The following is a 27,958-nucleotide window of genomic DNA, read 5'->3' as shown; positions in this document are numbered from 1 at the left end:
ATCACACTATTATCCAAAGGGGTATTTAGTCTTTTGCTCTTTTCCTCTTTCAGACTTAGCAGGATAAGAAAGCAGCCACAGACCCCCTTCCTTAGAAGCCTGTTCCCCTAGCAACATGATGAGAGCCTTAGAAATGAACAGTCCAGGAAAGACTGGATTAAATTATTAGTCAAGGACTGTTACTATCGTTGGTTTCCATCTGGGAGAAAAGAAAGGTTGTTACACATTCTTTACACACATACACTGCCATACACCCATGTCCACACACATATGTTATATATATATGGCAAATGCTCAACTCAAAAACTACAACTCAAAAATTCAGCTGTCTTAACTGCACTCTCTTGTTTTGAAATGGGCAATTAATACAATGACAACTTTGTCTCTTGTCTTTCCAACATTTTTGCCTTGTTTCTTTGTCTTATTTTATCATCTAGAATTTGGACAATGTTGATTGACAGCATAGGTCTTCAATACCATATCTGCCTTTTCTAAGTGTGAAAAGTTCTAAAATCTACAAGTTTGTGGCAAACTCATTGGAAACAAAACCTGACCCGAACTAAGGTAAGCTACTTATACTCTTAATGTGGACTACTCTTGTGCACAATGTGGGCTGCTGAGATCCTAATGTGCTTGATTATGGAGCACTGCCCCAACCCCTACTGGGCTTGTATGCAATGTATAGTTTATAGTCAATATTACCTTGAAAAGTATGACAAACTCGGATTGTGAGAGTTTATTTTATGGCTTTTTTCAATTCCACAGATGTAGTTTGCATTTATCTATTTTCATTATTTCTTGCTGACTAATACAGCATTAAGATCTCGAGCCCTGTGTGACAGCCACAGTGTTGAGGTGGTGCTGCTGTTGTAGAGGTTGGGGCTGGCAAGAATTCTCAATGCCGAGGTACAAGAAAGGAATACAAAAACAAGATATGTAAGCCAAAACTTCTGTTTTCCTGGCTCTGGATATTGCTTTGCCACATCTATTATAATGTATGGAAATATTTCATCATAGAGATGTACTACAATGTGTGTACACAATCCCTAGATATTGGACATTTAGGTTCATTCATAGGTAAATTTATTAAATAACTTTGGGCACCTTGTGTGAGGGGCAGGGGCTACAATGATGAACAAAACAGACATATTCTCTTTCATCAGTATTTTACTGATGAGAACAATGCAACAGATAAATCCTGGCAGCATCCATTATTATACCTTTAGGATACATTCCTACATTAGACTGTTGGATCAACAGATGTGCACATTTCCACAGCTTTATGATATTCAATCAGCCAAAAATTACGTATTATGTTCATTAGTGTTGAATGCTCGCTACCTCCTGAATGACCGTTGAGTACTGGAATTTTAAAAATTCATGGTCTGTTTAAGTGATAAATTATATCACAAGATTATTTTTGTTTTCCTACCAGTATTTCTTTTTTTTTTAATTTTTATTTATTTATTTATTTATGATAGTCACTCATAGAGAGAAAGAGGCAGAGACATAGGCAGAGGGAGAAGCAGGCTCCATGCACCGGGAGCCCGACGTCGGAATCGATCCTGGGTCTCCAGGATCGCGCCCTGAGCCAAAGGCAGGCGCCAAACCGCTGCGCCACCCAGGGATCCCCCTCTACCAGTATTTCTTAACCATTTTATCTCTTTTAAAATTTAAAATCAATTAATTAAGATATAGCATATTATTAGTTTCAGAGGCAGAGTTTAGTGATTTATCAGTTGCTCACAACACCCAGTGCTCATTCCATCACGTGCCCTCCTTAATGCTCATCACCCAGTTACCCCATTCCCCCCACCTCCCCTCCAGTAACCATTAATTTGTTTCCCATATTTAAGAGTCTTTTATGTTTTATCTTGCCCTGTGAATCATCTTATTTTATTTTTCCTTCCCTTCCTCTATTTCATTTGATTCTTAAGTTCCACATGAGTGAAATCATATGGTATTTGCCTTTTTCTGACTGACATATCACTTAGCATAATACCTTCTAGTTTCATCAACATCATTACAAATAGCAAGATTTAATTCTTTTTGATGGCTAAGTAGTATCCCATTGGGTATACAGACGACATCTTTTTTATCCATTCATCTGTTGATGGACATCTGGGCTCTTTCCTACTTTGGCTATTGTGGACATTGCTGCTATAAACATTGGGGTGCAAGTTCTCCTTCAAATCACTATATTTGTATCTCTTGGATAAATACCCAGCAGTGCAATTGCTGGGTCATAGATAGCTCTATTTTTAAGTTCTCGAGGAATCTCCATACTGTTTTCCAGAGTGGCTGCACCAGTTTGCATTCCTTCAACAGTATAAGAAGGTTCCCCTTTCTCCATATCCTCTTCAACATTTATTGTTTCCTGACTTGTTTGTTTTAGCCATTCTGACTGGTGTGAGGTGGTATCTCATTGTAGTTTTGATTTGTATTTCCCTGATGCTGAGTGGTGTGGAACACTTTTTCATGCGTCTGTTGGCCATTTGTATGTCTTCTTTGGAGAAATGTCTCTCCATGTCTTCTGCCATTTCTTGAGTGGATTTTTTTCTTTTTTGGATGTTGGGTTTGAGAAGTTCTTTATAGATCTTGGATACTAGCCCTTTATCTGATGTTTCATTTTTTTCAAAAGGTTTTATTTATTTATTCATAGAGATGCAGAGAGAGAGAGAGAGAGGCAGAGACACAGGCAGAGGGAGAAGCAGGCTCCATGCAGAGAGCCTGACATGGGACTCGACCCAGGGTCTCCAGGATCACACCCTGGGCTGCAGGCGGCGCTAAACCGCTGCACCACCGGGGCTGCCCTATCTGATGTGTCATTTGCAAATATCTTCTCCCATTCTGTAGGTTGCCTTTTAGTTTTGTTGACTGTTTCCTTTGCTGTGCCGAAGCTCTTTATCTTGATGAAGTCCCAATATTTCATTTTGCTTTTGTTTCCCTTGCCTTCATAGATGTGTCTTGCAAGAAGTTGATGTGGCCAAGGTCAAAAAGTTGCTGCCTGTGTTCTCCTCTAGTATATTGATGGATTCCTTTCTCACACTTAGGTCATTCTTTCATTTTGAGTTTGTGTATGGTGTGGGAAAATGGTCCTGTTTCATTCTATTGTGTGAGATTGTCCAGCTTTCCCAACGCCATTTGTTGAAGAGACTGTCTTTTTTCCACCGGATATTCTTTCCTGCTTTGTGGAAGATTAGTTGACTGTAGAGTTGAGGGTCCATTTCTGGGTCCTCTATTATGTTCCATTGATCTATGTATTGGCTTTTATGATATTGAGTTATGTTCCCCCTATTTCTACATGATGGAGAGTGTTTATCAAGAAAGGATGCTGTAGGGATCCCTGGGTGACGCAGCGGTTTGGCGCCTGCCTTTGGCCCAGGGCACGATCCTGGAGACCGGGGATCGAGTCCCACGTCGGGCTCCCGATGCATGGAGCCTGCTTCTCCCTCTGCCTATGTCTCTGCCTCTCTATCTCTCTGTGTGTGTGACTATCATGAATAAAAAAAAAAAAAAAGGATGCTGTATTGCATGTCAAATGCTTTTTCTGCATCTATTGAGAGCATCATATGGTTCTTATCCTTCTTTTATTAATGTGGTTTATCACATTGATTGATTTTGGAGGTTGAACCATCCTTGCATCCTAAGAATAAGTCCTACTTGGTCCTGGAATAATCCTTTGAATGTATTGTTGGATTCTATCAGCTATTATCTTGTTGAGAATTTTTGCATCCATTTTCATCAGGGATATTGGTCTGTAATTCTTTTTGGTGGAGTCTTTGTCTGGTTTTGGGATCAAAGACAATGCTGGCCTCAGAGAAAGAGTTTGGAAGTTTTCTTTCCATTTCTATTTTTTGAAACAATTTCCCAGGGAAATTTTACTGAACATTTAAAGAAGAATTAAAACCTCTTTAAAACCTATTCTTTAAATGTTCAGTAAAATTTCCCTGGGAAGTCATCTGGCCCCAGACTCTTGTTTGTTAGGAGATTTTTTTTTCAATACCTCATTGAATTTATTTATCTATTTATTTATTTATAGAATTTGATTACTGATTCAATATCTTTACTGGCTACGCATCTCTTCAGGTTTTCTATTTATTCCTATTTCAGTTTTGGTACTTTTCTACATCTCTAAGAATGCATCCATTTCTTCCAGATTGCCTAATTTGTTGGCATAAATTGCTCATAATATTCTTCTATGATTGTTTGTATTTCTTTGGTATTGGTTGTGATCTCTCCTCTTTCATTCATGATTTTATTTATTTGGGTCCTTCCTCTTTCTTTTTGATAAGTCTGGTTATGGGGTTTATCGATGTTATTAATTCTTTCAAAGAACCACCCCCTAGTTTCCTTGATCTGCTCTCCTACTCTTTTCATTTCTATTTCATTGATTTTTGCTCTAATCTTTATTATTTCTTTTCGCCTGCTGGATTTAGGCTTCATTTGCTATTCTTTTTCCAACTCCTTTAGGTGTAAGGTTAGGTTGTGTATTTGAGACTTTTCTTGCTTCTTAAGAAAGGGTAGTATTGCTTAAGACTGCTTTTGCTCCATCCCACAGGCTGGTCTCTTCATTTAAAGGATCCCCTTTAATATTTCTTGCAGGGCTGGTTTAGTGTTCACAAGTTCCTTTAAATTTTGCTTGTCCTGGAAACTCTTTAACTCTCCTATTCTGAACAACACTCTTGCTGGATAAAGTATTCTTGGCTGCATATTCTTCCCATTTTGCACCCTGAATATATCATGGCATCTTTTCTGGCCTACTAGGTCTCTGTGGACAGGTCTGCTTCCAGCCCTATGTGTCTACCCTTATAGATTAAGAACCTCTTGCACCATTCAGCTTTCAAGATTTTATTTTTGTCTCTGAAATTTGCAAGCTTCCCTATTACATGTCCAGGCATTGACCTATTTTTATTGATTTTGAGGGATATTCTCTGTGCTTCCTGGACTTGAATGCCTGTTTCCTCCCCAGTTAGGGAAGTTCTCAGCTATACTGTGTTCAAATAACCTTCTGCCCCTTTCTCCCAACCTTCCTCTTCTGGGACACGTATTATTCAAATATTATTTCACTTTATGAAATTGGTAATTTCACAAATTTTCATGTGAAAATTCATGATCCAGTAGATGTTTTTTTCTCCTTTTCTTAGCTTCCTTATCTTCATCATTTTGTGTTCCAGTCACTGACTCTCTTCTGCCTCATTTATCCTGGCAGTTAGAGCTCCATTTTTTTACTGCTTGTCAGTGATAGCCTTTTGGATTTTGACCTGATTAGATTTTAGTTCTTTTATTTCTCCAGTAAGGTGTTCTCTAATATCTTCTTTGCTTTTTTCAAGCCCAGCTAGTATCTGTATAGTTGTTTTGAATTCTAGTTCTGGCATCTTACTTATATCCATCTTGATGAAGTCTGTGGCAGTCAGTACTACCTCTTGTGCTTTCTTATGGAGTGAGTTTGTCTGTCTCATCATCATGTCCAGAAAAGAATGGATGAAAGAGAAAGAAAAATCAAAAATAGCAACACCAACTGCTGAAAAATACAAACAAAACAAACCAGAAGAAAACAGAAACAAAACAAAATAAGAAAAATAAAAAAAATTAAAAAAGAAAAATCAATTAAGAGTAAAGCAGAACAAAACAATAAACCAGAGTCTTGGTGTATTATATGTATACAACAATAAAATAAACAATGAAAAGAAACCAAAAATAAAAATATTTTTATAATAATGTATACATAAAAATAAAAATAAAGAGAATTGATAAGAAAATAGCTGAAGAAAATAAAACTGAAAGACTAAAGAATAATAAGTAAAAAAATTAATGCTCTATACTGTTTTCCCCAAGAGCTGAAATGTTGCAGTTCTCTATAATGGGTAACCTTGGTGTTAGCCAGTGTTCCTGCTGGCCTTCTGGGGAAGGGGCCTCTTGCACTGATTCTCAGGTATCTTTGCCCTGGTGGAATCACACCCTTTCCAGGGGCTGGGCCCAGCGTAGGTGACTCTGGATTGCACTCTGAGGCACTGTTTTGCTTGCTGAAGGATTCCAGCACCAATGGAGGGGGAGGGGGGATGAAAATGGTGGCACCCAATCTTTAGCCCCAGAGCTGAAAGTTCCAGCCTCCCACTCGTCAGTGAGTCCTACAGAAATGCAGTCAATGACTCCTGTCTCCCTGGTTTCCGTTTGAACTCTATGTTCCCCCAGCCTGTGACTACACATTTTTATCTCAGGCACGCAACCCATTTTCCAGTCTCCAAACTTGATGGACTCTTGCAGCACAAACCTGTGCTTTTCCCCTCAAGGAGAAAGAGGGGGATCTCCACATGCTTCTGCCTTTTGCTGGATTCCTGCCCCCAAAGGGTTTAGGCATGATCCTGGAGCAGTTTGCAGTTTATGGCAACGCCAATCAGAAAGCCGGTGCCTAGACTCACTGCTTTAAACTGGCGTCCCTGTTCAGACGCTTGGGATCTCTGCCACACTCAGGCATCCCTCTTCTTTTTGTAATCCTGGGGATCCTGAGACCACACTGTCCATGTTCCAAACTGTAGCAAACTTCTAAATGTTTCACTTTTGCCCTCCTTTCTGATGGCCTGCTTGAGAGTTCCCTCTGTGGCTTATCTTCCCACATTTTGCCCTGGATTCAAATCTCCTCACCTCCCACCTTACAAAAAGTGGTCACTTTTCCATTTGTAGAATTGCAGCAATTTTTTCCCGAGATCTTCCATTGATTTTGCAGGTGTTCAGAATGATTTGAGAACTATCCAGCTGAAGTCTAGGGACGAGAGGAATTTAGGGCCCCCTACTATTCCACCATCTTAACTCCTTCCTCTAAGGAGCATATGTTCTTTTTAATAGATCCCTTTATTTGAGGGTGTGCGAAGACCAGTTAGTGTCCAAAAGAAGAGGATCTCAGTCAGCACCTAGATTCATGTTGATAGGAAGCTAGACCCTCAGGCAGGAGTTTTTAAGAAATGCAAATATACACAATCTTATGCTTATATAAGCACAAGCCCCACTGGCCCCTCCAACCAGGTCATTTGAAGGTGTCCCTTGGGCAGCAGTCATAAAAATCAGTGTTTAAGTTCCTTTCTGGGAGATACCAGTGAGCCGAGGCAATGTAGAGGAAGAGTGTAAAGATGGCATCCCATGGCTTATGTTCCCTGAGAGTACATCCATAGCTTCTAGATGTGTGACAAACCAGATTGCTCCTGAGGCCAATGCTCCAGGACCAGCAAGTCAGGCCTCTTTCATAGAGAGGCTGAGGATGTGTTTCCGTTGCTATCTGTGCAGTGCCCTGGGAGTGGTAGTCTGTCAAAAACTGAATTTCTAATTGTTACAGGTCCATGGGACCCAAGAATGCAAACTCCTCTGGCCTCTAGAGCCAAGTGATCAAGGGGTGGCAGGTGATCCCTGGTGGCAGCTGTAAACACTGGTGCACCAGACATGCATAGAAGATTCCCTCGGAGTTACTGGCGCTCTGGAGCATGGCAGAGGGATGGGAGTGTGGCGAAGATGGTACCCATTGATTGGAACAAGACAAATGGGGAGTGCAAAAATGGCATTCACTGAAAACAGAGAAAAAAAGAAAAAAAGAATTTAAAAAATGGAATTAAACAGAGAAAAAAAGCAGGGGAGGATGGTGCCCACTGGCTTTAGCAAGCCAGAAGGAGAGCAGAAAGATGGTTCCCATCAGCCTCCATCCCTGGAGATTACCCCAGAAGCCCCTTCCCCTCAAAGTAGTGCTCTAAAATTAGAAAATAAGTCTTCTCACATAATATCTGTGTGCTTTTCAGAGGGCTACTTCTGCATTATGCCATGGAGTAGGTGAGTCTGCATGTGAGCACTTTAAAAGCCATTCCTAAGCTTGAGCCACATTAGTTTTCAAAGCCAGATGTTTTGGGGGCTTTCTTATCAGTTGCTGGTCTTAAAAGTTGTGTTCCCAATGTGGGTACAAACCCTTTACTCCTCAGGGAGAAGCTTCAGGGAAATTCTTTCCTGATTGTGGGTCACCATGCTGAGGGTGGGACTTCTGGCAAGATTGTATCTCAGCTTTTCCTATTCATCTTGATGTGGTTTTCCTCTTCTTGCCTGATGTAAAGAAGTTGCTTGCTTGCAGGTTTTCTTCTGAGGAAATTGCTCCACATATCGCTGATGATTTGATGTGTTAGTGGAAGATGAGCTCAGGATCTTCTTAAGTCGTCATCTTAAACTAGAGCCCTAAAGTCACTTTTATTATTTTTTATAAAATATTTTTAAATAAGATGAAATTCACAAACTATTAAATTATAAACAAATGTTTATTTTATTTATTTTTATTTAAAAAATTAGTCGTTTTAAAGTGATCATTTCAGTTTAGTACATTCACAATGCTGTGCAACCACCATCTCTCTTTTTTCAAGAAATACCATGGAAATTTTGATAGGGAGTACATTGAATCTGCAGACAGTTTTAGGTAGTATCAACATTGTGTCAATATCAAGTCTTTTATCCCATGAACACTAGATATTTTCCCACTTATTTAGGTCTCATTTAATTTCTTTCAGCAATGTCTTGTAGTTTTATTGTACAAGTCTTACATCTCCTTTGCTAATTTATTACTAGGTATTTTATTCTTTTAAATACTCAGTAAATTATTCTATTAATTTCCTTTTTAGATTATTCATTGTTAGTTTATTGAAACACAACTGTATACGTTTGGATGATGCTCTTGTATACACTACAACTTTGTTGAATTTGTTTATTAGTTCTTGCAGGGTTTTTTTGTGGATTCTTTGGAATTTTCTATATGTAATTTTCTATATGTAAGATCATGGCATCTGTAAATAGAAACATCTTCCTTTTCAGTATGGATAACCTTTCTTTTTCTTCTTTTCCTTTTTCTTGCGTATTGCTCTGCCTAGAACTTCCAGTACAGTGTTGAATAGCAGTATTGCTTTCAAGTGAGTGTGTAAGTCAGGTTTATCTGGAGAAATAACCCCATCCATATATATATGGAATTGGCAATTTGCTGTCTGTAAGTTGGAGATCTAAAAAAGCTAGTGTGTAATTCCAGTTTGAGTCCAAAGGCCTGAGAACCCAATGGTGCAAATTCCAGTCCAAGGGCAGGAGGAAACCAATATGCTGACTCACTAGGCAGATGGGAGGAAATGAATCCCTCTGTACTCCACAGGTTCTATTTAGACCCTGAATGGATTGGATGATGCCCACCAACATCGGGTAGGGCAATCTACTTTATCAAGCTCACTGATTCAAATGCTAATTCTGTCTAAAAGCACAGATGAGAAGTGATGTTTAATCTGGGCACCCTGTGGCCTAGTTAAGTTGACACATAAAATTAACTATCACAGCAGGCATCTTTATCTTGTTCCTGATTTTAAGGAGGAGTCTAATGGTCTCTTGAGTATGATGTTAGCTTTGTTTTTTCCTAAATTTCCTTTATTATGCGGTGGAAGTTCCCTTATGTTTCTAATTCTCTTACTATTTTTATCATGAAAGGGTATTGGATTTTGTCAAATGCATTTTCTGCACCAATTGAGATGTTCATGTGAGTTTTTTTCCCTTTATTCTTTTATGTGGTGAATTACGTTGACTGATTTTGTTATACTGAACCACAGTTCAACATAAATCCCAATTGGTTATGATGTGTAATCCTTTTATTATGTTGTTGGATTTGGTTTGCTAGTATTTTGCAAATATATTTTGCATTTATATTCATAAAAGATCTTGCTCTATAATTTTCCCTTCCTATGATGTCTTTCTGCACCTTTGTTGTCAGAGAAACATTGGCAACAGAATGAGCTTAGAGGTGCCCCTCCGTCTTCAGTTTTTTGGAAGAGCTTGAGAAGGATTTAAATATTGATAGAATTCACCAGTGAAAGCATTTGGTCCTGGATTTTTCTTTGTTGGGAGGTTGTTTTTTTTTTTTTTTATATATAAATTTATTTTTTATTGCTGTTTAATTTGCCAACATATAGAATAACACCCAGTGCTCATCCCATCAAGTGTGTTGGGAGGTTTTTGACTACTGATTCAGTCTCTTTACTTGTGATTTATGTTGGTCGATATAAAATTATGTTCTCAAATAAGCCATTTAAAAAATCTATGGAACCAGGAAAGGAAAATTAACACTTCGTGATTGCATCAGTTTTTTTCACTATCTTGTTAAATGCGAGATGAGGAGTCTGTTGAACAAGGTCTGTATCTATCTAGCTTTTGGGTTGGAATAATGACATAATGCATGTCTCCCTTGACAAGGATGAAGCCACAAAGATCCTATAAAAGGAAGCTCACCTTTATATACCAGCACCTCCAGGAAGTTTTTGATGTCCAACAAGCCAGGGAGGCAGCTGGAATGAAGGACTGGCAAAAGCAGTTTAACAAAATATTTAAGAGAATAGATGCTCAAAAATAGGAGCCAAGAAGAGATTGGGGTGCCTGGGTAGCTCAGCTTGTTGGGCGTCTGCCTTCGGCTAGGTCATGATCCCAGGGTCCTGGGATCAAGCCCCATGTCAGGCTCCCTGCTCAGTGGAAAGTAAGCTTCTCCTTCTGCCCCTCCCCTCCACTTGTGCTCTCTCTCTCTCTCAAATAAATAAATAAATAAATCTTAAAAAAAAAAAAAAGAAGAGATCTGATGGATAAGTGGTAAAAATTGATGTGGGTTTTATACTAAAGTTACCTTGTTACCAGGTTCTGATTCTGTTAACTGACCTTCAGTCCTCCAGATAATCCCAATCCCCAGAGCTTTCATCTTGCTTTGGAGCTATTTCTGTATTACATTCATAGTTACCTTACCATTTTGCCTTTAATTTCTTGTTATAGAAGCATGCCTACATCACTGACTCACACTACAAGTCTCTGTTTCAGGTTCTTCTGTGATCAATCACCTAAAATGTAGGGCTTTTCTCAGCTTACTGAATTCAAGGCTTTGCTCATCCCCAACTACCTCTTGATCACTTCGACCTACCATGTCTAACATTTGGAATGGAATGTGGTTGGTGAGATGGATGTCTTTTTTTTTCTTTAAGATTTTATTTATTTATTCATGAGAGACATAGAGAGGCATAGAGCGAGACAGAGGCAGAGGGAGAAGCAGACTCCCTGTGGGGAGGTCAATGCAGGATTTGATCCCAGGACCCTGGGATCACGACTTGAGGCAAGGCAGACATATGCTCAACCACTGAGCCACCCAGGTGCCCGGAGGTGGATCTGTTTTACAGGGATGTAGGTCCTGGGGATCTGCCGCCATGTTTACTTTTCTGGAAAATAAGAAGAAATTATCTATCCCATTTTGAAACTTAAAGACCATTTTTCAGAACTGGGAACAGATTTTCAGGTCTATCTATAGCTTATTTTTAAAAAATGTACTGCACTTCATATATATGATTTAGTACGCTTGCCATGCCAAACCCTACGAATGAGGAAGCTGAAGTCCTGAGAGGCTGAATAACTTGGCAATGTTTTATCATTAGCCAACAAAGGCACTGGGCTTTGAGCTCAGGCAGTCTACTCTTAACCTCTTCACCTCTCCACCACACTGTGTCTGGTTGTACACTTCAACATAGGACTCAATCAAAACTTTTGGACCATTTTTCTACTTCCTGTGTTCTGGTAAACCTAAAATGCTGGGAAGACTGAGTATTTACCCCAAAGATACAGATGCAGTGAAATGACAGGACACCTGTACCCCAATGTTCATAGCAGCAGTGTCCACAATGGCCAAACTGAAAGGAGCCATGATGTCCTTCAACACATGAGTGGATAGAGAAGATGTGATCTATGTATACAGTGGAATATAACTCAGCCATCAGAAAGGATGAATACATACCATGTATTTTGACGTAGATGGAACTGGAGTGAATTATGCCGAGTGAAATAAGTCAGTCGGAGAAGGACAATCATCCTATGCTTTCACTCGTACATGGAATATAAGCAATAGTGAAAGGAGGGGACCTGAGTGGGAAAAATTAGAGAGGGAGAGAAATCATGAGAGACTCTTAACTCTGGGAAACAAACCAAGGGTTGCAGAGGGGAGGAGGGTGGGTGGATGGGGTAACTGAGTGACAGGCACTAAAGATGGCACCTGATGGGATGAGCACTAGGTAGTATATATACTATATGTTGGCAAATTGAATTTAAATAAAATATTTTTTAAAATGCTGGCTAGATTCTGCTCCTGAGAAACAAGAGTTCAATGTAGTAAAGCAAGTAGCCCAGAAAAAGAGCTTAGTAGTCCTGACCATGACCAATGGAGGTTGTCAGACTTGGGCAGTGGACAAACATCTGTACAAATGTTGGTATCTCAGGGAGGCTTGAGAGGGAACAGCATGCCAAAAAGCCTTGCTCCAAGTGTGTTGGAGACCATGTTTCACCTCTGCTGTAACACCACTCCAGGGACCACCACAACGTGTCCTGTCAAATCTAGACATGGGGCTTTCAGTGATCTAATGCTGGATGTGTTACCTGACCAAGATGAAGAACAAACTCAGCAGACCTGAAAGACTATTGTTCTTCCGTCAAGCCCCTTAACATCCTTATATTAGTTAGGATAGGCTAGGTTAGGCTGTGGTAACAAACAACTTCGAAGCAACATTGGTTTAACACAATAAGGCGGTGTTCTTCCCCATCCAGAGTCCACTGCAGGTGCAGGTAACTCTCCACACAAGGATCAGCTGTCTTGACCACCTTGATCATGGGATTTCATTGGGATTGCTGCTGTGGGGGGTCCTACAGAGGGACTGTTCACCAAAAATGCAGGTACCGGAATGCTCATAGCAGGGTTATCCTTGATAGCCGCAGACAGATGCTCCTCGGTGGTTTAATGGGTAAATAAACTGTGGTTTATTTATGCAGTGGAATACTGTACCGTGGTGAGGTGCATGGATGGAAGTCAGACACCAGGAATATCTACCAGGTGATTCCATGGACATAAGGCCCCAAAGCAGGCAAAATGAACCTATGATGTGAGAAATCAGGAAAGAGTTTTCCCTTGGTGGTGGTAGGAGGAGGACTAGGAGGGCTCTGGGGGCTTGTAAAGTTTGATTTGTTGACCTGGGTGATGGTTACATGGGAACATTCATGTAAGAACCATCCAGCCATATACTTAAGGGATGCTTGTTTTCTGTATGCATATTGCATACCAAGAAGTGAAAAAAAGAAAAAAGATCTGGGCCTGGGGAAGGCCATCAGGGTGGGAGATGGTACCTTCCAAAGATAAGCCTCCTGGCTTCCTTCATGCCCTCTAATTATGCAAGCACTGGTGGGGGGGGGGGTGGGCAGAGTGGATGGAATCTTCCCAAGAACCACAAAGGCATTTTTCCCCCACTGTTGTCTTTAGACTCTGGGGCTCCCGGGCAGGAAGGACCACATCCTGAGAGACAGCTCTTTTGAGTTCTGGACAAAATGCTTTTGGCTGCACTTCTAGAGGCCTCTCTGGAATCATGGGCTGCATTGTCCACAGGCAGACAGGAGAGAGAGGAGAGAGCAAAACTCATGGTGAGGATGATGTGGGCAAACAAGACAGGGCTGTGTGGGGGACAGAGCTGTGGTCAGAAGCAGGGAGCAGCACTCTGGTCCCTCAGGCCACCCTCGACGGACAGGAGAGTGGGGGCCTACTTTGGCCCTCCATAACAATCTGGGCTCTGGCAGGCAGGCCAGGGTGGCAGCTGGGGGCACTGGCCGAGCCCCTCCCTGGAGCCAACTCCAGGTTTCCGGGCTTCTGTGTCCCCATTTGCAGCAGGACAAAGCTTGTTGTCCTCTCCTTTTCTGGGAGGGTGGCCATGGCTAGGCCTTCTGCCAGGAAAGCAGGATGCTCTTACCATACAAATTAGATGAGGCAGCATGGCCAAGTGCTGCTCTAAGTCTTCACGACCTCCACCCCAAGTGTGATTCCAGCCAGGAAAAGCAGAGTGCTCTGTGAAGTGCCAGAGGTGTGGGAGGAAAGCTGGGGTCGGGTGATGGCAGGTGTCCGTGGTCTCAAAGATTCCTGGTCTGTGCTGGCGCATGGCTCTGTACACTCTCATTTTTTCTAGTTAATTCATTTTTTAAAATCAGGTAATACGTTTATATGGTTCAAAAATCAAAATGAGAAAAAGCTTGCTTCTAAAAGCTTGCTCTTCCATCCCGGTCTACCCTGCTTTTCTGTGCCCCCTGCAGGCATTTGATGAGTCTCTGTGTATCTAGTACAGTTCATGGGTATGTGAAATGCAAGAAAATAGAACATATAGTCTATTCCACACCTTTCCCATTGTTCTTAAAAGTAATAATAATAGGACACCTGGGTGGCTCAGCGGTTGAGCGTCTGCCTTTAGCCCCAGGCATGATCCCAGGATCCAGATTCAAGTCCCACATCAGGCTTCTGGCAGGGAGCCTGCTTCTCCCTCAGCCTGTGTCTCTGCCTCTCTCTCATGAATAAATAAAATATTTAAAAATAATAATAATAATAACGCATGTACTAGAGCTCTCTCTCTATGCATGCATAGAGAGCTTCTTTTTTCTTTTTGAGAACTGTGCTGTGCTCTATTGTCTTTTTAACAAGAACTCAGTTGATAGGAAATTGGTGTGCATGTGTGCCATTTTCCATCCATGCAGGCATGTCTATAGGAATCTTTCTGGTTTCTGCCGTCCAGACCTAAGACCCTACTGACCCCTGAGGCTCATGTGGTTGTGTACCAGTCCCAGGTACCCAAGACTGTGAGTCATCTGATCTTGATTCCTAAGCTCCTCTATTGTCTTTGCCTCTACCTTTATAAGACTCCAGTCGAGGGAAGATTTGACATGGCCTGATCCACCTCTATGGACATTCCCTTGCTTGGGACCCAACGTGAACCCCTGGTTCCCAAGGACCAAGCCAGAGGAGGCTTAGAGCAACTGCTCCAGTCTTATTGATGCCCAGGCACTGTGAGAGCTTTCTGAAAGCCTTGGCAGTGAGCACAATGATGTGATAAGCCCCTTGGCCTGGTGCATTGCCCCTGAGGCCCCACAGCCTGGGCTCTGATGTGGGAGCTTAGCTATGATCTAGAGGCCCAGGCCAGAATGGAGAGAGGGGGGCAAAAGGGGCTCAGAAGGTGGACCTGCCCACAGCACCACAGGCCTTCAGACTTTTTGGACACAGAGGAGGAGTGAGGCAGGGTACCAGTGAGCTTGGGCAAGGACATGGAGGGGAAACAAAGTGACTTCTGGCTGCCAGGCTAGATCTGAGAAAGGAGGTGGGCTTTCTGGGTAGACCCCAGAGCGGACTCCCAGGGGCAGTCAGGATGGGTGCTTGGCCTTTCCCACTGGCTTCTGGAAGGTCTATGGCTCAAGGAAGAACAGCAGAGAAGCCAAGAGCTTACTCAGGGGTCTTTGTCATGGGACAAGTGATGAGGCTAGGGGGACTGAGCCAACAAGAAGGCTGTAACAGGTGCCAGGAGGACTCATGATTTTAAGTTAATGATGACCATGGAAGAGAGGATGACCACTTCCTACACTGTGCTTTGCCTTAAAGCTGAGACTGAGAATTTTGTCTCAGGCTCATGTCGAGGCCAGGACCCCAGGCCTATGTGAGAAGTTAATATCCTAAGCCAGTAGGTAAGCTCTATGCCTCAAATATGTACCTGCAACCCGTGTGAAGTCCGTTTTCTTAGTTGCATGTGAAATCCAGGTCCTAGATTCATTATGTCCACATTCAATAAATATTTATCAAGTCCTGTGGTAGACTGGGCTATTATTCTTAAGGATTATGCTTCCCAGCTCTGTTGACTAGTCTTAACCAATGTGTTGTGAGCAATAGCAGAAGCTTTATTTTTTATTTATTTATTTATTTATGATAGTCACACAGTGAGAGAGAGAGAGAGGCAGAGACACGGCAGAGGGAGAAGCAGGCTCCATGCACTGGGAGCCCGACGTGGGATTCGATCCTGGATCTCCAGGATCGCGCCCTGGGCCAAAGGCAGGCGCTAAACTGCTGCGCCACCCAGGGATCCCTAGCAGAAGCTTTAATGCCATCATGTAGTTTCATTATTGCTTTCTCCTCTGCTATCAGATTGATACGGCCTGGTAGGGGCTGCTGCTGCAAACTTGATGTTGGAATGAAGGTTACATAGAGTCCCAGCTAGGCTGAGAAAGACATAAATATGCATGAGAAATAAACCTTTGTTGTCCCAAGTCACTAGGATTTGGAGTCATTTGTTACTGTATATAGCATGACAGCTTCAGCTGACCAATACAAGTGTCTACTTGTGCCAGGCCATGCATTGTGTGTTTTGGGGGGTACAGCTATGAACAGGACCTTGGAAACATGAGAGTCTGAGGATAACTCTGCCCTGACAGCCAAGGTTGGGGAAAAGCAGGTTTATGGCAGAGATCAAGAGTTCTGTTTTCAAAAAAAAAAAGTTCCGTTTTCAGTATAAATTGAATATCTATAAGATATCCAAGTGTAATTACCAAGCATGTAGCTGGATGTAGGAATCTGCACCTCAGAAAAAAAGTTTGGGATGTAGATTTGGGCCTCATTTGAACCTAGATTGCCAGTTAGGAGCCAAGCGCTGTCAAGAAAGCAGGTAGTCACACAGGCTTGGGAAATTGAAGCATTTTGGAGAGCAATTAAAGTATTGGTAGGGTAATGGTGAGAGCACAGGAGGAGTCTTGCCTTAATGCATGGAATGGGGATTCAGGCTGGATTTTCTCTCTCTCTCTCTTTCAATTAACAAAAGAGAGACCCTTAATAATTAGAAGACTTCAATCGGAGAAGGACAAACATTGTATGTTCTCATTCATTTGGGGAATATAGATAATAGTGAAAGGGAATATAAGGGAAGGGAGAAGAAATGTGTGGGAAATATCAGACAGGGAGACAGAACATAAAGACTCCTAACTCTGGGAAACGAACTAGGGGTAGTGGAAGGGGAGGAGGGGGCGGTGGGGGTGAATGGGTGACAGGCACTGACGGGATGAGCACTGGGTGTTATTCTGTATGTTGGTAAATTGAACACCAATAAAAAATAAATAAAAAAAAAACAATTAGAAGACTTGGGCACATCCACACTGGAGACATTTAAGGCCATATCTCACATACCTTAGAGCAGTGTTTCCAAACGCAGGCCTGCATATCACTGGTGCTACACAAGCTGGTGTTCGAGAAGATTACATTATATATTGTATTATATTTGTTATTTTATAGGTACGGTTTTTTTTTTCAGGTATGTTCTATTTATAGCATCTAATGCTGGTTTTCCATTTTCAGTGACGGCATACATATATTTTTTGAAAACAGATTTAAACAAAGATATAATTTCATTCAAAGAAAACTTTTAATCATTGTACACATATAGTATACAAATATGCCACAAACACCGAGTAAGTCTGGGTTAGAGGAACACATGACAGATGAGAGAGGGAGGTCAGCAAAGTGAAGTAACTCAGCGGATCTCTCAGCTAGGTAGTGGTGCAGCTGGGTCTCACGCAAACTCTGGCATGATGGGCCGCCCCTCTGAGGAGGCCAGGAAGGGAGGGACAGAGGGCCCAGATCCCAGGGCTCCCCCCAGTGGCTGGTACTGCTCAACCCTCATGTCTCTGTCAGCCCCACATCTGCTGAGGGGGACATCCTCTAGGCCTGTGCCCTCCTCCTGGGCAGGATAGCCCTTAGAGTCCTCTAGCAGCTCATTTTCCAACACAGCCAACAAGCTCTTTGGCCTCCCTTGGAAATGTCTCTCGCCTACCTGACTTTAATTATCAGCAAAGAGCTGTGTTTGAGTCCTCTAGTTGGGAGGGCGGGGGTGGGAGTAGTGGCTTAAAAGTCAGACTTCCAAGTAGGAAACCATGCCACGGGAATCTGCTTAGGAAAGATAACAATCAGAAAGGAGAGATGTATGAAAATGAAACCATGGCCAAATTGTTTTTTGTCAAAATGCTGAATGATAAAATTATTTCAAGAATAAGACCTGGCCAAGATTTTATGAAAACCAGATGCCCAAAGGCCTTCCAAGCTCTCTACAACACAGACCTTGCACCAGTGTGGGGGCAGGGTGGGGCTTGGCAGAGGATGGAGAAAGCCTGAACCAGCAGAGAAAGTCCAGTTGGTGAACAAGCATCTGCCTTCTTCTGGTGGCCTGGAGACCTGGTGATTTGGTGGTTCATGAGCACATGCGGCAGGATCTAGAGAACCTTGACTCAGACCTAGATTACAACTTTCTGTCACTTGCTGTGACATCAATTAAGCAGTTTCTTCTCTGAGACTCAGTTTTCTCATCTGCAAAATACAGGCAACAATCCCTGCTTCATAGAGTTGTTGTGTAAAGACAGTGGGATATATCTAGTCTATGGGCCACAGGCCTGGCATATGTTGTTCCCCATCTTTCCAGGACCCTTACCTCTCTGCTAACATTGACAGTTTTTTGCAAGCAACCAAAACAGTGTTTGGTTGACCAGAATAAGAGTTAAATAGGGATTTGGGTAACTCACAAAATCAAAGAAAATGTGAAAAATCAATTATTCAGGACCAGAGTGAGGGTTGTTCCCACAGAAGAACTTAAGAATACTTATCTCAGGGAGCAGCAACAGTGACACTGTGGGTCAGTAGTTTTCCATCTTTGCATTACTCCGCTCAAGATTCAGATTCCCAGGTGACTCAGAGTCTTGTTCACTTGTGCTATGGATCTTTGGCCAGGAAATGTCTTGGTTGATTTCTCACCATATGGCATGCAATATGGACTTGTGTTTACCCAAAGCAAAATCAATAAATGCTATGGAAGTGAGACAGGGTATCAAGAATGCAGGAGAAAAGGTGTGGAATGGGGAAGGGACACAACCATAAGTTCCTTCCACTGAGTGTCATACCTCTCAGCCCCATCTTCTCTTCTGACTGAATCCCTCTCTCCATCCTGTGTCTTTCCATCCCAGGCATTCTTTAAGGTCTGTTAATGATAAGGCACCTACTTGATAGTGTTCACAGTGTCAAAGGCACATTAACTCCCCACCTTGACATTCCCCATATCCTCTCTCTCCCTGGATGTTCACAGCACATTTTTTTTTTTTCACAGCACATTTTTGACAAAGCAGGGGATCCCCCATTTTCAGAAGGCTCTGCAGAGATTCAGAAGGGAGAAGTGAGAGTGGCTCTTCCTAGGTCATAAAGCTTATGTCACTTAATAATAGTTTTTCTGTTTATTCTCTTGGTTGTTCTGTGGATCAAAATCACTATATCTGAAAATAGTAATAATTTCTCTCTTCTAATACATACATACTCTATTTTGTTATTTCTTTACACTATGCCAAATTTTACAATAAAAATAACAACTGATACTCCTATTTTTTTCCTAAACTTAATGAACATGCTGTTTATCTCCATTAAGCATGATGTTGGTTGACATGTAAAGTGCTTAAAATAGTGTTTGGCATGTAGTAAGTGCTACATAAGTATTATAAAGTAACTATCATTACTCTTTAATAAGATCACTACAAATTCTGTCTCCATCTGCCTCACATGTATAGGCAATATCTCCCTTTCCACATCATGCCTTAGATTTGGGTGTAGCTGAAGAGTGCCTTGGGTTGTGAGGCCATGCTCACATACATAGTGTGGATTCCATGAATATTTATTGGCTTAAAATTCATATCTAGTGAATCAGTTGAAGGAGTTCTAGTAACTTTTATCTGGGACATGCTGGCCTCATGAGAGAAGGGAGAGAGCATAGTGGAACCACATGATGATCCTTAAAGTTTGAAGTACAAATGGTCACCATCAAATCCTTCCCCCCTGCATGCATCCAATGCTTCTTACACCATGAGTGGATTATTACCTTATTCCTGGAATCTGGACTAGCCTTAGTGAATGGCTTGACCAATAGATTGTGGTAGAAGTAACCTTCAGAGGACTTCTGAGGCTAGGCCTATCATTGGTTTAGCAGCTTCACCTGGATCTCTTAATGCACTCACTCTTGGAATATGCATCCTTGGAATGGTCCTTTGTGGAATTGAACTTCTCTGGGTGGCCTGGAGACCTGGTGATCTAGTGACAGTGCCCTGCACTGTCATTCTGTGAGAAGCCCGGGCCTCATGGAGATGCCATATGCGAATGTCCAGTCAAGAGCCCTAGCTGGGGTTCCAGGTGACAGCATTAACTGCCATCTCAGGTGTCCTGCCCACATGATCCCAGACAACAGCTGACCTTGGCCACATAAGAAACACCAAGAAAGAACTGCTGAACCCAGGCAATGAACAGGGCACACCCTGATGAAATAGAGCACACACTGCTTCCCTCTCAGTATCCAGCAATGAACCAATTCATTGACCAAGAACTGATGTTCACAGGGTATAGAAGTATAGTCCTTCCTCACAAAGGGTAGCAAGTATTCAGGAGCAATAGTAAAAAAACAAAGGAAAGTGGCTGGATATAAGATAAACACAATTATAGGTTGCATTTGTATATACTAGCAAATAACCCTTTACAGTGTAAGCAAGGGCCCCATTCATAGCCACAGTAACAAAAACAAAATATATAGAAACAACAATAATGCCTTGGATACATCTGGTTTCTGGTATAAATCCCCAGGAACACTGTGAGAGGTTTTGTAATGAGCTCATTAGCAGAGATTGCATATTGGAAAATTTCCAGAGAATGTGCAAATAGGCATAATGCCTCTGCCAAATGACTAAAAATGTTCTTCTGAACTGTTAAAATTTTACTGTGTATGTGCTGAGGTTGGGATAAAATGGTAAAGTAGGATAGCTGGTCTGATTGGACTATAATTGAGAAATTCTTTCAAGTATGAGCCAACATAGAAAAGTATGATGTCAGCTGCAAGTGTGGGACTCATTAGGCCTGCATATCAGCTCCCATGAGCACAGTTGACCTGGCTGAATGAGCCCTCTCCCTCTCTGGGTGCCCAGTTGAGATCTGGGTAGATAACCCTCCAGGAAGTTGCAGGCAGCCCTCAGGGCAGAGTTCCTGACATAAGGTTTGGCAAGTGCTTCTGACCACCCCTTCCTCTAGAAAGGGATATTGTTTAACAAACTTAGATATTCTTAGATATTCTTTGATAGACCATTGCATACATAAGTAACATGGAGTAAACACCCCAAGATTCTTAACCTTTCAGGGTGAGACTGTAACTAAAACTTCAGATGCTCTCTCTAGAAGAAAATCCCACTGTGCACAGTACACATAAAATCCTGCATAGTACTCTAATGGTTGCTGCCTATATGAATCTTACCCCACAGCCTCAAGATGAGAAGAGCTTGTACTCTAGTAGTTTGTGTGATAAAGGGAAGAAAGTGATAGGTAGTAAGACAAAGGTAAAAGAGGAATTTTTGGCATAGAGGAAATCTAAACACCTACATGGTGTTGGACAATAATCACTGGAGGACGGTGAAGTGGAAAAAGGGTAAATAATGAAGGAAGGAGGCCCCTGAGGCTTCCAAGAGAATGGGATCCAGAGCCCTGGGAACTGGGGAGCCCCTGAGAGGTGAAGGACACCTCTCCTCCAGAACAAAAGGAGAGAAGGAGGGAGAGAATCAGGGCTTCCTTGGTCTAGCCACAGTCAATCTTTTGTCTACACTAACCCTTACACACATAGGTTCTTAGGAAGGAGTGTCAGAGTATAAGACATCATTCCTTCCACATGTATTTACTGAACATTTACTGTGAGCCAAGTACTATTCCAGGATATAGTCCTTGATCTCATAGAGCTTGAATGGGACAAATAAGTGAGTAAAATTATGTTAATAAACAGTACAATTTCAGGCACTGCTCAGGGCTGGAAGGAACTGTTTCAGGAATGGGAAAGAAGATGACCGGAAAGCATTTCCAATCAGTACTTGGATGAAGGAGTTGCTGAGGATAAGAGCACCACATGGGGGAGGGGGCAGTGAGTACAAAGGCCCTGCAAGGGGTTGTGCTTCAGGTATCCAGAGACAGGAGTTCTGTGCCTGCCTATGGCTGGACATTAGTGAATAAATGAATGAAAAAGGATAGTGTTCGCTCCGTGGCCCTCCATGATCTGGGCCCTGGGGGCACCATGATTCTCATTTACCCCATGTGCCCCCTTGCTCACTCAGAAGCTAGACAGATGCAAATCCTCCCCAGAGCCTATGTTCAGTTGTGCCCTTCCCATTGGTATACTCTTCCACGAGGTGTGTCTTTCCCCTGGGGTGGTAGGGAGGGGGGGTGCGAAGGGTGTGCGCAGAACTGCCCATGGCTCCCTCATGGACTTTGGGCCTCTGCTCAGTCATCACTCTATCATGAAGCTCCCCTCAACCCTGACCCTGCTTAAAAGGCAACCTCTCCAACTCTCTTCTTCCTTTACTTAATTTTTCTCCAACTCACATACCCTACAATTCCCATGTTTATTTTGTTTGTTGTCCATTCCCAATCACCAGATCTAAGCACCATGATGTCTGGTGTATTTTTAAGAACCGTTCTTTGCTGTATCCCCAGTCTGTCTGATGCATAAATGGTGTTCAGAGTATACTTATCAAGAAAAAGAATGGATTTTAACATATCCATCTCCCTTCCCTGATTTTGAATTCCAGTAGTGAAGGGAACTTACCTTTTTTTTTTTTTCCTTTCTTTTAAATCCGGGCCAACAGGGATCCCTGGATGGCTCAGCCTTTTAGCGCCTGCCCTTGGCCCAGGGCGTGATCCTGGAGTCCCGGGATAGATTCCCGCATCAGGCTCCCTGCCTTGAGCCTGCTTCTCCTCCCTCTGCCTGTGCCTCTGCCTCTCTCTATATCTCTCATGAATAAATAAATAAAATATTTTTAAAATAATAAAAAATAAATCAGGGCCAACACGCAGTGAACACTTGTTTAAATATTGGTTGAAGTCAGTGGCCTTATCCTCAGCAACTCCTTCATCCAAGTACTGATTGGAAATGCTTTCCGGTCATCTTCTTTCCCATTCCTGAAACAGTTCCTTCCAGCCCTGAGCAGTGCCTGAAATTGTACTGTTTATTAACATAATTTTTTTTTAATTTTTTTTTTATTTATTTATGATAGTCACAGAGAGAGAGAGAGAGAGAGAGGCAGAGACACAGGCAGAGGGAGAAGCAGGCTCCATGCACCGGGAGCCCGACGTGGGACTCGATCCCGGGTCTCCAGGATCGCGCCCTAGGCCGAAGGCAGGCGCCAAACCGCTGCGCCACCCAGGGATCCCTATTAACATAATTTTACTCACTTACTTATCTGCCACAGTGTGGAGACACCAATAATTTCATGAAACTTCAGAAAAACTCTTATAGGAAAGCTTCTTGTGCTGATTGTGAAGCCTTATGGCCCACGAGTAAGCATTTCATTAGAAGGTGACCTCACTGGGGCTTACTCAGTCTAATCACCAAAGAAATTTCGTAAGCACACAATGTCACTACCATGGGGAACCTAAGAATACAGAAAATCAGGATCAGCCCTTCCTTGTCCAAACTCCAGCAGCAAGGAACTAACTGCTTTAATCTAACTCACCAGTAACCCTAGAAAAGTAGTGATGGCTGTCTGTGAGCTTAACTGGATCTGGCCTGACAAGGCAGCTTCCCAGAGGACTTGGGAGACCAGGGAAACAGTACCCAAGTGCTTATTTGCAGTGGGACTTTGTATGTGCAATAGTAGTTGCTTCCCAAAGGTCACTGGGGCCCCCACCTGGGATTGAAACCAGAGCCTGCATTCCCTGGGTCTCCTTCCTTCCCTTCCTGAGCCCATGTCCCTGATACCTGAGCTAGTAGCGCCTTCTAAGAGTGGCTGGCTTGGCCCTGCCTGACCTGGCCTTTCTGTGGTCTGAATGCCCCATTCACCTTCTGGTGTGCATGGCTGTCTTCAGGGCCTGGCAGGGTGGTCCAGCCTGGGTGCAGATGAAGACTGCAGCCAAACCACCGGGGGGTAGGATCTGAGTGTACAGATTCCTGTGCACCTAGGGTCCCAGAGGGATAACTCAGGGTCTATTAATTAGTTTACTCTAGAACTTATTTGAGTACTTCCTACTGCAGGCATGTGTTAGGTGCTAGAGATACAACAGTGAGCCAGCCGACATCCATTTCTAGACCTCACATTGGGGAGGGAGACTTGTTAACCAATATGCCTGCAAGTGCATGCTATTGTGCAAGTGGGTTCCTGCTACTGCCTGCATCTCCCTTCTAGTTCCTTCTGATCTTCCATGGTCCTCCGATGCCCTCAAGAAGAGTAGAACTCAGCAAAGCTGTTGGTTTCTTGGTTTTTTAATTCAAAACCCTTATTTCAGATTTTGTCAGTTGGGAAGGGCTAGATTATGCAACACTGACATATTAACCCTCAAATTTCAGTGACTTAGTGCAGCAAAGGTTTATTTCCTCTTATTCTAAACATGCCAATAGCCTATGGCTCTCAGGACAGCCCTCTTGCAAGCAATAGCTCAGGGACCCTATTGCTATGACCTGTGACTCCATCATTGCTCTCCTGGGGGACAAGGAGCTACAGAGTTGTGTATTTAAGAATAAATTCTTCAGTCTCCAAGTGATGTTTCTGTTCACAGTCATTGGCCAGAAGAGTGGGGCATATATGGGAGGTGGGAATTGCAAATGGGGTGGGGGGGCACACATGGATATTTGGAGAGTAGCGCATGTCTCAGCAGCCACTTCCTCCTACAAAATAAATATTCCATAGCATGAGGGTGGGTGAGGAAGATGGGTAGAATTACACCGACTAGAGAAGTTCTCAAAGGTGACAATAAGCTGCCCCCAAACAGCACCTGAATCATCAGCCCCAGGGTGCCTCTGAGGAAGAGCCCAAGCAGAGAGACTGTTGTTAGCTTCTGCGCTGTCCAGGAGCCATCCCCTGGCATGGCCAGCATGCTGTCCATAGATCTCCTAGCCAAGTAACTTCTTTGTGTGGGATCAGGCCCCCCACCTGACCCCATACAACTGGCCAGTTCCTTTCAGCCTCCCAAGACTCCATGGATGGAAGTGTTGGCGGGTGGTAGGGAGCGCTCAGCACCTGAGTAAGGTGAGTCTGTGCTGAACCAACCTGAGGTGAGTTACTCTGCCTGGAGCAGACAGTGGTGGCAAACAGTTGCTGAGTGGGAATTGGGTGCATTGAGCCCAGCTCTGCAAAGGTAGGGGACATGGTGCTGTGAGAGGGAGAGTTCAAAGAGGGCCGCTGTAACCTGAAGGATGAGTAGGAGTTTAACAGAAAAAGTGGGCGAGGTGGTGGGAGAGTACACTCAAAGTTTGTGAGTGACATTCAAGGGACCAAGAGGAATATAAATTGAGGTTGACCATTCAACCAGAGCAAGTGCATTGTTGCCACACCCTGGACACAGACTCATGCATGAGTCCTTGACTTAGGAATGTGCCCCTTGGAGTGGGACTGAAAAACAAGGAGGTAACAGGAAGGAGAGAAAGCATCAGAGCCTGCCCCGCAGAACTGGCTGCTTGATCCCAGGGAACGTTTGACAATGCATCTCAGATCTGTCTTTCAGAGGAGGGGAAGTCAAGAGTTGTCTCATGGGGCATGGAGATCTTTCACTTTTGGACTGCCCACCAACCCTAAGCCAGGTGTCTGGGAGCCCCCAAGAAGGAGGCAGGAGGTGTTGACAGCCTTCCCTGGCTGTAACCCTGCCAGCACCCACAGAGACAAGTGGAGGCCAAGTTCACACAGGCAAATATTTCAACACTAGCTAAACAAAGCATTTTCTATTTCCTACCCTGACAAATATATTTCCAGAATAACCTGGAGGGCCAGGTTTGAGTGCAAGATCTGAGGCACTTGCTGGGCTAGCTTTGGCTTCCACAGGGACAGGGAGCTCCTGGGAGAAGTGTGGAGGTGATCTGCGTGGAGCTGGGCCATTTCTGTGTGGACCTTTATTTTTGTTTTCCTTTATTTTAACTTTCAAAAGAAGTTGCAGAATACTTTGGTTGAAAGACATCCTTCCAATCCTCCATCCTTACTTGAGACCCTCTTTCACTGTTCTGGACACAGTGTTCTGTGCCAGGCACCCATCTGGTTAAAGCATTCTCTGTTACTGTTACTATTTGGGCATAATTTGGCTGTTTACATTTGTCAGTTATGTAAATTTATTCTGACGCATTAATTATTTTTAATCTCTTTCTCTTTATCCAACTTTAATTACTGAACAATACCTTAATTCTCCAATAGTTTCAGAATCCTCCTTGATTACACATTGAATTGGAATGTTCTTGCCACCCCGGTCTCCCCCATTGCTCTGCATGGGATTGAATAAATCTGCCAGGATCCCAGCCCACCCTCATGGCACCTGCAGTGCTCCAGTGGGTGATGTGGGGTTCACAGGGTGTGACGGAAGCTTGCTCCCACTAGCCCAGGTAGGGTCTCCTGTGACCAGAAAACACCATCTTTTCCCAACATGTGTCCACTCTGTTCTGCAAATACAAAAACTCCTCTTCACGAGTGTGTTTTACTACAAAGGAAATTTAGTGTAGGGAATGATGCACGTCATATATAGTGTTTGGGGCAAAACTGGAGACCTTAGGGTAGGGAAGGAGAGTGTCTTGGGGATACCTTCTGCTCAAAGGGCTACTTCTACAAGAGCTTCCACCCCTGTGTGGGGGGTAAGGAAACACCAAAAATAGCTCAAATCTGCTTTTGGAGATTTTCCAGGTCCTCAGTAAAGAGCAGATTCAGAACTGTCCCGCCTGCCTCTCTCAGCATTCCTGCTGAGGAACTGGCAACTGGCAAGGCTATGAATAATGCCCTTGGTTGCTGTAGCAACAGAGATTGGCCAGAAACAGAATCTTCAAGAGTCAGCATGGGTTTGCTTTGCTGCCCAAAACAGGTGACCGAACACCCCGCTTCTGCTGTACACCAGGTCACATCTAGCTGGTGGCCTCATTTCAGCTCCTGCCTGGACCCTGTCCTAGCCTTCCTTGCATCTTCACCTGCATGAGGCTGCAGATAACTTGAAAACATTGCAACTGCTGCTAAACTAAGGGATTTCTCTACCCCAGTCAGGACAAGGCCGGCCAGACAGCCCAGAGCTCACCATCATGGTCAGGAATCCTGCTCTGGCACCCCAAGCAGGTGCTCTGTCCTTCCTGGTGGACAGACAGCAATGGTATCTGCAGGTGTAAGCCAGGGTCTGGGGCAGAATGTAGAGGAACAGCCCTCTCCAAGGACATCTGTCACACCCCACCTGAATGGGCCACCTGCATGGCAAGATAGATGGGAAATCCTGTATTTTACTTTGGTCCCTGTAGAAGAGAAAAGGAAGAAAGAAGTAAGATTGAATGTTAGGTGAGCCGCTTAGAGTTTCTGCCACAATTATTAATGTTTGCTTTTACAAAAACAGTACATGCACAGAATTAAACATTCAAATAGCACTAAAAGCATAAGACAAAAAAGACCAGCTCCTCACACCGCACCTGTCCACTTGCTGACACTGTGGTCCATAGGCAATCACATCTACTTCTTCAGGTGCCAGCTTTGCTCATCTGCATGTCCCCATTGCCTAGAACAGTGCCTGCCACATGGTAGGCATTTCACAACTATGAGCTGAATACCAAGTTGATCAATATTTCTAAATAATATGCTTATACTGTTATTGTTCAAGGAGCCATTTTTGACATGAGCTATCAAGAGTCTGTTATGACAGATAAGGATTTAATCCTCATCAGTGACCCCCTTTCTCTGTAATGTTTCCTCTCCCTCAACAACCTCCCCTATCTCCCCTTATGGGTATAGAAAAATGTGAGTAAAGCAAATAGTGTGTTATAAAATTCATAACCCACTACGGTTATGTAATGCGGTGCACTGCAGAGGCAATGGCAGTATACTATGATGTTTTCCTGGTCCAACTTTTGTTCATCTTAGAGTTGGTTTAAAAATTTCCCTAATTTTCCGTGTATGGTAGTCCCCGCCTATCTTCGATGTTGCTTACCAGGATTTCAGTCACCCATGGTCAATGGTGGTCCAGGAAGTCCCAGTAACCTAGTGTTCCATCACAATGCATTCCCTTCACCTCATCTTATCACATGGATATTTTATCATCTCACATCATCAC

The sequence above is a fragment of the Canis lupus genome, chromosome 20 (assembly GCF_003254725.2).
Source record: "Canis lupus dingo isolate Sandy chromosome 20, ASM325472v2, whole genome shotgun sequence".
Lineage (NCBI taxonomy): Eukaryota > Metazoa > Chordata > Mammalia > Carnivora > Canidae > Canis > Canis lupus.
The sequence above is the reverse complement of the archived record's forward strand: the minus strand, read 5'-3'. Positions refer to the sequence as shown.